Genomic DNA, 6954 nt, shown 5'->3' with positions numbered 1-6954 from the left:
GGGAGATGGGTTATTCCTGGCCCCTATCAGAAGCCCTGAGATGACCTTTGACATTCCAAACACTGTGGGGAGAGGACAAGATAAGTGGCACCAGTTAACTGATCCATTGAACAAGTAGGTATTAACCTCACATTATGCACCTGTCCTGAAATAAATATCACATCGCAGGAGGAGTGTTAAGACCCATCCCTCTGACCCAGGGAACTTTGTAACTTGGCTAGCAGAGAAAATCACCTGGGGAACAAAGAAATAAACTGTGACACCCAAACCTAATACAAATTCAGACGCAAGGGATTGATGTGGGCTGTGGCAGTCTGGGAAGGTCCCTGAAGGAGGGGGTTGTGAGCTGGGCCTAGATTGAGGGGGAAGATGAAGAGGAAGGAGATGTAGTGAAGACCAGCTGGGCTAATGGTACAGCATAAACAAAGGCATGGACATATATCCATGCATATTTCCCCAGAGAAACAGAACCAACAGGATATGTAGAGATAATATATTTATTATGGAGATTGGCTCACACGCAATTAAGGAGACTGAGAAATCCCATGATAGGCCATCTGCAAGCTAGAGAACTTGGAAGACCAGTGGTATCAGTCCGTCCAAACCCAAAGGGCTGAGAACCAGGAGCTCTGGTGTGGGAGGCCAGGAGAGATGGATGTCCCAAGTCAAGGTGAAAGGGGGAAATTACCCTTCCTCCACCTCTTTGTTCTATTTGGGCCCTCAGCAGATTGGATTGAATGGCACCCGCCTACATTGGTGAGGGCAGATCTTTACTGGGTCTACTGACTTAATGCTGATCTCTTCCAGAAACACTCTCATGGACACACCCAGAAATACTGTTTTACCAGCTATCTGGGCATCCCTTAGTCTAGTCAAGTTGATACATCAAATTTACCATCACAATAATGATAATGTAATGTGTGTGTGTGTGTGTGTAATTTTATTATTGTTTTTACTGTTTTCTTTTTTTTTTATTAATTTTTTTTTCAACATTTATTTATTTTTGGGACAGAGAGAGACAGAGCATGAACGGGGGAGGAGCAGAGAGAGAGGGAGACACAGAATCGGAAACAGGCTCCAGGCTCTGAGCCATCAGCCCAGAGCCTGACGCGGGGCTCGAACTCACGGACTGCGAGATCGTGACCTGGCTGAAGTCGGACGCTCAACCGACTGCGCCACCCAGGCGCCCCATACTGTTTTCTATTATCTTACAGAGACAAAAGAGAGAAGCCATGCCTTAAAATTTTTGATCAGGATATGTAAGACAAAAATTAAGTTAAAGGCTTCTTCCTGGTTTTGTATTTGATTTGATTTTGTTTTAAAGTCCAGAATCAACATGTGTGGCCCTCTTCCCTTTAGCAGAGTCATTTAATACAGTTTTTGGATACGCAGTAGTCAGCCTGGAGCCTGCTTCCTACTTAAGAGTAAAGGCATTGATTGCTCGGCAGAACTTACGAGAAAATTTTCAGCGTGCAAAGGAAGCTGGGGAAGAGGGAGGAAAGAAGCAAGCAGCCCAATAATATGGCAGAAGGCCAGGCCTGAGCCCAAAAGAGATCTAGGAGAGCTTCACTGTGGTGGGTTGACCCAGGGTTTTTAAAACAGTAATGATCCAATGTTTGGTTTTAAATTGTTTTATTGTTGCTACCTTGAGCTGTGCTGAAGGCTGCTTCTCTTAATCCCACACTGTCAGTAACAAGGGAACAATGTGGGCTGTGGTTAGTCTAGGAGGTCAGTCACCTGGTGAGGAATTAAAGTATGGGTCAGTAAAAGGACAGCCACCTTGCTCATATTATCTTTCTGAGGTCATCATGGTTGGCAGCATTAAATCAAAGGAAGCTAGGGGCACCTGGGTGGCTCAGTCAGTTAAGCGTCCGACTTCAGCTCAGGTCATGATCTCACGGACTGTGAGTTCGAGCCCCGCGTTGGGCTCTGTGCTGACAGCTCAGAGCCTGGAGCCTGCTTGGGATTCTGTGTCTCCCTCTTTCTCTCTCCTCCCCTGCTCATGCTCTGTCTCTCTCTTTTCAAAAATAAATAAACATTAAAAAAACTTTTTTTAAAAATCAAAGGAGGCTATTAGTGGGGGCTTACAGGTGGTGACACATGGGAAAGGGAACAGATCAGGGCCACCCTGAAATGGGGAGGGTGCATATTGGAGTGAAACAAGTTGCAGCATGAACTGACCCAGGGGCAGACAAGAGACAAACTTCCTATTCCCCGAATATCTTAGTGGAAGGTGATACTTGAAAGGGGAGAAACACAGGGTGTATTTCTCTGTATGGGGGGAATGTGATCAGACTGGCTTTGAAAGCAAGTCAAATGACAGGTCTTGGTGTGACAGTTAACGGGGATGCAACACATTCTTTTACAGATTCTGATCAAAAACAGGTGCATGTAGCCAAGTCATGAAAGGGCAACGAAAAATGCAATGGGACAGTAACTGCAAGGGTCCTGCACCTGGATTTCCTCTGCATTTTCTAGATCTTCACTCTTCTGTACCCATCACTTCCTTTCTTTGTGGGATCACGCCCATCCGCAGAGGTAGGCAGCCTCCAAAATGACCTCCAATCCTCCTCCTCCTGGTAGTCACACCCTTGTTTAATCATTGCCCCCCACACTGCCTATAGGGTTAGCTGGATTTAGTGACATGTTTCTAGCATATAGAAAGTGGCAGAGGTAATGGGCCATCCTTTCCAAGATTAGGTTATAGAAAGATTGTGACTTGCTCTTTTAAAGAAAAAATTGGGGGGCGCCTGGGTGGCTCAGTCAGTTAAGCCACCGACTTCGGCTCAGGTCATGATCTCGCGGTCTGTGAGTTCGAGCCCCGCGTTGGGCTCTGTGCTGGCGGCTCAGAGCCTGGAGCCTGTTTCAGATTCTGTGTCTCCCTCTCTCTGTGCCCCGCCCCAACTTGTGCTTTGTTTCTCTCTCTCTCTCTCTCTCAAAAATAAACAAACATTAAAAAATTAAAAAAAAAAAAGAATATCTTTGTCTGGTTTTGGGTTTAGGGTAACTCATGAAATGAGTTAGGAATTATTTCTTCTGTTTATACCTTCTGAGAGATTGTGGAGAATCAGTTTAATTTAGTTACTATAATTATAATTCCTTAAGTGTTTGGTAGAATTCACCAGTGAACCCATTCAGGTATACTGTTCTCTATTTTTTTTAATTTATTTAAAAAAATTTTTTAATGTTTAGTTTTGAGACAAAGAGCGCACGAGTGGGGGAGGGGTCAGAGAGAGGCGGGGGGAGGGGTCAGACTCTGAAGCAGGCTCCAGGCCCCAAGCTGTCAGCACAGAGGCCGACACGGGGCTCAAACTCAAGAACAGTGGGATCATGACCTGAGCTGAAGTTGGTCGCTTAACTGACTGAGCTACCCAGGCGACCCTATTTTTTTAAGTTCATTTATTTATTTTGAGAGAGGCAGTGCAAGTAGGGGAGGGGCAGAGAGAGAGGGAGAGGGAGAGAATCCCAAGCAGGCTCTGCACTGCCAGCATGGAGCCTGATGCGGGGCCAAATCCATGAACTGCAAGATCATGACCTGAGCCAAAGACAGATGCTCAACCGACTGAGCCACTCAGGTGTCCCAGTCCTTTCTATTTTGGAAGGTTATTCATTATTGATTAAATTTCCGTAATAAATAGAGGCCTAATTCAGATTGACTGTTTTTCCTTGCATGCGTTTCGTCAGATTGCGCCTTAAGGAATTGGTCCACTTCATCCAGGTTATCAAGTTTGTTGGCACAGAGTTGTTCAGAGTATTCCTTTCTTCTTTCTTTTAATGTCGAGGAGTTCAATAATGATGTCCCCTCTTCCCATTTTAATAATAATTTATGTGTTTCTTTTTTTCTTAACCTGTTTAGAGTCTTCTCAATTTTATTGATCTTTTAAGAGAACCAGCTTTGGTTTCATTGATTTTCTCCACTGATTTCCTGTTTTCAATTTCACAGATTCTAATTTTTATTTTTTTCATCTGCTTGCTTATAACTGAATCCAACAATGTCTCTGTTTTGTCCTTTTTTTGTGACTTGCTTAGGATGTACTTTATATGACTTAAGAAATCCCTCCCTAAGTTGAGGTTTTAAAGGTATTCCTTACATTGTCTTCTCAAGGTTTCATAGTTTTTGTCTCCTGTATTTAAGTTTTCCATCCACTTGGAATTGATTTTTGTGCATGGTGTGAGGTATGCATCCGATTTCCATTTTCCTATGTGAATAACCAGTACTTCTAGCATCACTTACTGACTTTTTTAAACTTTTTGTATGGAAAAATCATACATGTATATATGCAAAAATATTATAAACCCGAAAATTATAATTTCATGGCCAATCTTGCTACCTTTATATCCCTATCTACTTTCCCCCACCACCAAAATTATCTTGAAGTAAATTCCAAAAATTATGTACTTTTATATATAAACATTTTTTATTCAAAAATACAAGGAATTTTAAAACATAATTGCAACACCAATATCACACTTAAAATAAGAATTCCTTAATAGCAACCCATTAAATAAATCCAGCATTACCCTGATACCCCAAAACAGACAAAGACATTTTAAGAACATAATACTGCAGACCAATATCCCTCATGAATGAAAATCTTCAATAAAACATTAGTAGATCGAGTCCAGAATTAATAAAATGATTATACATCATGACCAAGTGATAGTTCTCCGGGGAATGCAAGACTGGTTCAATATTAGGAAATCAATTAATAAAATCTATCATCTAAACAAACTAATAAAGAAAAGCCACATGGGGTGCCTGGGTGGTTCAGTCGGATAAGCAACTGACTCTTGATTTCCGCTCAGGTCACGATCTCACAGTTCGTGAGTTTGAGCCCCACGTGGGACTCCACACTGATAGTGCCGAGCCTGCTTGGGATTCTCTCCCTCTCTCTCTGTCCCTCCTTGCTCACTTGCGCTCTCTCTCAAAATAAATAAATAAACATTTTTTAAAAAGCCACATGATGAGGGGCACCAGGGTGGCTCAGTCGGTTGAGCGTCCGACTTCGGCTCAGGTCATGATCTTGCGGTCTGGGAGTTCGAGCCCCAAGTCAGGCTCTGTGCTGACAGCTCGGAGCCTGGAGCCTGCTTCGGATTCTGTGTCTCCCTCTCTCTGCCCCTTCCCTGCTTGTGCTTTCTCAAAAATAAACATAAAACATAAATTAAAGAAAAAGCCACAGGATGATATCAATGGATGTAGAAAAAGCATTTGATGAAATTCAACATCTGTCCTTGATAGAAAAAATCTCCTGGATTAGAAACAGAAGGAAACTCTCCTAACATGAGAAGTGGCTTCTATAAACAAAACAAAACAAAACTCCTACAGCTAATATTATACTTAATGTTAAAAGACCGAGTGGTTTCCCCCTTAAGACTGGGAGAAATTAGGAATGAAAGAGGTCCACTTTTACCAATCCTATTTAACACTGTACTAGAAATCCTAGGCAATAAAATAAAGCAAGATAAGTTAAAGGCATATTGGTTTTAAAGATATAAAACTGTCTCTGTGCACAGATGACATTATCTACATTGAGCCCACTCCTTCTGTCCCCAGGGCCCCAGCAATCTACAAAACAAACAAACAAACAAACAAACCCTCCTAGAATAAGTGAATGTAGCAAGGTAAGGGGACACAAGGCCTCTTCCTATATCCTAGCCAGGAACAATTGGAAACTGAAGTTTAAACATTTTACATCGCTATAAGAAAAAAAGAAAAAGAAGTAGTAATTAGGTATAAATCTCACAAAATACATGCAGAGTCTCTATGCCAGAAGAACAAAAACAAAAGGGAAGGGAAGGGAAAGAAGGAAGAAAAAGAGAAAGAAAATCTGAGAAAATCTAAGGAAGAAAATTGAAACAGGTTTAAATCAATGGAGATATATTGTGCTTATGCACTAGAAGCCTCAGTATTGTTAAGGTGTCAGTTCTTCCCCAATCGATCTATATATAGGTTAAATACAACCCAATCAAAACCCAGCAGGATTTTTTTTTATAGATATAGGCAAGTTGATTCTAGAATTTATATAGAAAGGCAAAGGGACCAGAATAGCCAAAGCAATTTTAATGGGGAAAAAAGGAAAAACAAAAACTAAAACTCGAAGAATTCATACTGATTTCAAGACTGACAATAAAGCTATAGTAACCAAGGCAGCGTGGTTTTGGTGAAAGGATAGACACATAGATCAATGGAACATAGTCGTCTGAAACGAATCCTTTGAAAAAATTTTGGACTTATTTTAGTGCCTAATATATGGTTCTCTTTTTATAAACACTCTTATGTGTTTGAAAAGAACTACTTTTAGCTTTGTATTCTACACCAAATTTCGATTAGAAGATGCACATTTTTCACGTTTAAACATCTCTGAAATCAGAATGATCTGGCTCTCAAGGGCATCTCATACTTTCACTGGCGGTGGTTTTTCTTCCTTATGGGTACTTGAGATAATAGGGTGTCTTACTATCAATGGTGGTTTATAATTGATGAAATTCAGTATATTAGGTCAAGCTTTTTAATTGTTCAAGTCAATGTCTTTACTGATTGTTTTCATGTTTGGTTTTTTTGTTTTTTTTGGTATCACTTATGAGAGGGATGTTAAAAACTTACTAAGATTGTGTATTTTTCTTTCTCATTATCTTTCTACATTTTAACATCCTGATCCTGTATTAGTATGTGCCTACAAATTCAGATGTATTTTATCTTCCAGGTGAAGTGAATCTTTTATCATTTCATAGTGACCGTCTTTGTCCCAAGTAATATTTTTTTCTTTAAAGTCTATTTTGTCCAATATAAATGTAGCTGTATCAGTACTTTCCTTTGGCTAGTATTTGACTGGTATAACTTTTTCCATATTTTTCCTTTAAACCTTCTGTATCCTCATATTTTTATTTTTTATTTTAATTTAAAAAATTTTTATTGTTTATTTTGGGGGGGGGGTGTTGTGGAGGGGAAGAAAG

This window comes from Leopardus geoffroyi, chromosome B4, assembly GCF_018350155.1.
Source record: "Leopardus geoffroyi isolate Oge1 chromosome B4, O.geoffroyi_Oge1_pat1.0, whole genome shotgun sequence".
Lineage (NCBI taxonomy): Eukaryota > Metazoa > Chordata > Mammalia > Carnivora > Felidae > Leopardus > Leopardus geoffroyi.
Note: the sequence above shows the minus strand (reverse complement) of the source record.